Source organism: Camelus dromedarius, chromosome 1 (assembly GCF_036321535.1).
Source record: "Camelus dromedarius isolate mCamDro1 chromosome 1, mCamDro1.pat, whole genome shotgun sequence".
Taxonomy (NCBI): domain Eukaryota; kingdom Metazoa; phylum Chordata; class Mammalia; order Artiodactyla; family Camelidae; genus Camelus; species Camelus dromedarius.
This window is the reverse complement of record NC_087436.1, coordinates 4,994,820-4,998,049: the sequence shown is the minus strand read 5'-3', so window position 1 is coordinate 4,998,049 and position 3,230 is coordinate 4,994,820. Positions and strand designations below refer to the sequence as shown.

General features: G+C 37.9%; 1 non-coding gene across 1 annotated transcript; it reads right to left on the bottom strand.

The window, feature by feature from the left end:
- Nucleotides 1–915: 915 nt before the first annotated feature.
- Nucleotides 916–987, bottom strand: TRNAA-UGC (transfer RNA alanine (anticodon UGC)). Its single transcript has one exon. It is a non-coding gene; the product is annotated as a tRNA-Ala (tRNA).
- Between the last annotated feature and the right edge of the window lie 2,243 nt (nucleotides 988–3,230).

The following is a 3,230-nucleotide window of genomic DNA, read 5'->3' as shown; positions in this document are numbered from 1 at the left end:
CATAACATGGTAAATAAAAGTGACAAGTATTGCCAAACTACAGATAAAATGATGGGACTGATATATAATTATTAAAATTGGAGAAAAGAACCAAGAAGTTTTATGGAAGTAAGCCAGAAAGAGATAGAAAAATACCACATGATATCCATGATATCACTCATATGTGGAATCTAAAAAAATAAAAGGACACTAATGAGCTCATCTGCAAAACAGAAACAGACTCGCTAACATAGTAAACAATTTCATGGTTACCAGGGCTGAGGGGGTGGGAAGAGATAAATTTGGGAGTTTGAGACTTGCAGATGTTAGCTACTGTATATAAAAATGCATTTTAAAAAACGAAATTTCTTTTGTATAGCACAGGGAACTGCATTCAGTACCTTGTAATAATCTTTAATGAGAAAGAATATGAAAACGAATATACATATGTATATGCATGACTAGGGCATTGTGCTGTGCACCAGAAATTGACACACGGTAACTGACTACTTCAATTTAAAAAAAAAAACAAACCCTTGCTAGGAACTCAAGATTGAAAATCGCATTGATGTGCTTTCTCAGTTTTTCAGACTTTTAAATTGTCTTCTCTTTGAATTGAAACATTCTCATTTTTGATAGCCACATAGCTGTCATAAGGCAGCTTGTGTTGCCAAAAAAGATTTGTGGAAGATTTTCATGTAGTTCCCAGAGATTTTAATTGCCCATATTAGCAGACGATTTATCCAAAAATGTGACCTGTGGCTTAAAAGTATATATCAAATATTCTGAAAGCTTCATAGGTTACCCAAGAAAAATGTGGAAATTTTATTTATCAACATCTGGCCACATTTTCAATTTACTTCTTTTTTAAAAAAATGTTTTTATTTTGTGGGGGGAGGTAATTAGGTTCATTTATTTATTTATTATTTTATTTAACGGAGGCACTGGGGATTGAACCCAGGACCTCATACGTGCAAAGCACATGCTCTACCACTGAGCTACACCCTCACCACAATTTACTTCCTAATACTCCACATCCAAATTAAACAGCATATCAGTACGAGAAGTCTTACCGCTTGGTAACTTGCAGTTAAGCCATTCTCATGTTGGCGACTGCAGAATAAAATAAAACTCTGCCCCTACTGGGAGACACGTGGCAAACCTTGTGTGTCTAAGGCAACATTGGATTCTACATGTTAAATTCCGATACTTGTGACAAAAGTCAAAATTCTCAGAAAGGCAGTAAAAAAGACTATATCTGCAAAGATGCTTTGTCACAAAAACAAGACAGAAATGAAAATTATATTTCTCCTTGTTTACTGAAGTATAAACACAAACATAGTAAACATTTTTTGAAAATACTTTTTAAAAAATCAAAACATTTCAACCTGAAGAAATCCATTTCTGTATGGACATAACGCCTCCAATTCTCACCTTATAAATAGCCTATCTGTAGAAAAGTTATTGGTCTACGTGGAATTTACTCTTTCCTGGCTCATTAAGGATGGAAAACAGAGTTTAAGGAAGAAAAAAAAGAAAAAGGCCAAGCAAATTTACACACATACCCCACACTGACACACTATTTGAAACAAATCTTCTCTACCAAGAAAATATCTATATTTGTCACCAAGTCAAAAAATTAAACAAAACTATTGTTCTTTGTCACGCTTTCCCTATTTAAAGACGATAAAAAAAAAAATAGTCTGTGAAAATGTCCGTATCCTGTTTAGGTGCAAAGAAAGTAGTGAGCCTTTTGGTTGTACGTGCGTTTGGATATTTCAATAAAAACAGATGATTTAAAAAACCACCATGTTTCCCATAATCTCATCATTTATGTGTTTGTTAGTTTTCCTCCAGGTCCTCAGAGAATCTCCTCACCTTGTCTGTGGGCGGGATACTTCCCGGGTGCCCCTCAGATGCCGCCCTCTACCTCGCTCTGCTAGGTGAGGCTGACCTGCAGGGACAGCTTCCTTGGGCTCCCCACTCTCTGGCTTCAGGAGGAGGGGTGAGGGGGGGAGTAGTGAGATCAGGTGACTCACTGCCCGGCTCCCCACCACCACCACCACCCCTGAGTCCACTGTGCAACACCCACACCCCAGTTAACACACCCAGCCCCTCCCTGTCCCTTCTGTGACTGCCCCTGAACCTGGGTTAATGCTTCCATCTTTGGGGGCCTATGGCCACACTGTGGTAAATGGTCCTTTGGGAAATACACCCTCCTCAAATTATTCAAGGGTGCAGTGTATATCCTGTTGGAACCTTTCCAGATTCTCTAATTTGTTAATGCCAATTTCTGCAAAAACAGCCAGCTTGCTGCTCCGGGTTTCCATTGCAGATTTCATTCATCAGCCTTTCAACTCCTCTCTATGGTCTTGGTCTCTCCAAAATCTTAGACTTTACATCTTTACATAATGATTTAGAAGCTACTCTGAGCTCTTAAATGAAGAAAATGGATTATGTTTTTCAAAATCTTTTCTCCTTCTTTTTTTTGTTTTCTTTTTCCTTTTGGCCATCGATATTGTTCTCTTTCAAAGGGAACTGTTCTTTCACCACAAGGTATCTTTTCACCTCTCTGGTTATTTTCTATTCTCTTGCGCTCGCAGTGAGAAGTATGTGCTTTCCTGATGGTGAATTTTGACATTGATTCTGCCTGAAATTCCAAATCTGTCATGTCATAATGGAGGCTTTATTGAAGAAGTTTAGATTCAGCCAAAATTCTCCTGAATATTTATCAGTTTTGGGGGGATTTCTGGGGAGAAAGATGGAGGTAGCCACATTTGAATTCAGCAACTTCTCCTCTTTGCCAAAAGGAGAAATTAAAAATGTATCATAAGATAAATGAAAGACAGTTACAACTGCATTCTTGCTTTTTGCCTGGAAGTGCCCTTTCCTGCTTGGTACAGATTCTGTCGTAGAAACACTTCCCAGAAACTGTCATGGACGTGTAGTTCCCTCTGAGTGTTTCATGAACCACACAAGCCTCCATTCCCATCCTTGCCTTTAGGATTCTTCTGACATCAGTTGGAGCACCTTTGTTAATTTCAGTGTTTTTGTTGGCTTGTTTATTATCAATGCCCATTGTTGCAACAGCTCAATGTTTACAAAATGTGATAGCAGTAATCTGCTTTGAAATTTACTCTAGTATAAGTGTTACATGGACCAAAAAAAAATCCTGTATGATGTCATTAGAAAATTTAATTCCTGTCTCTCATTACCTGTTTGAACTGCTTCTAATTTTTCTTTCTCCTTGG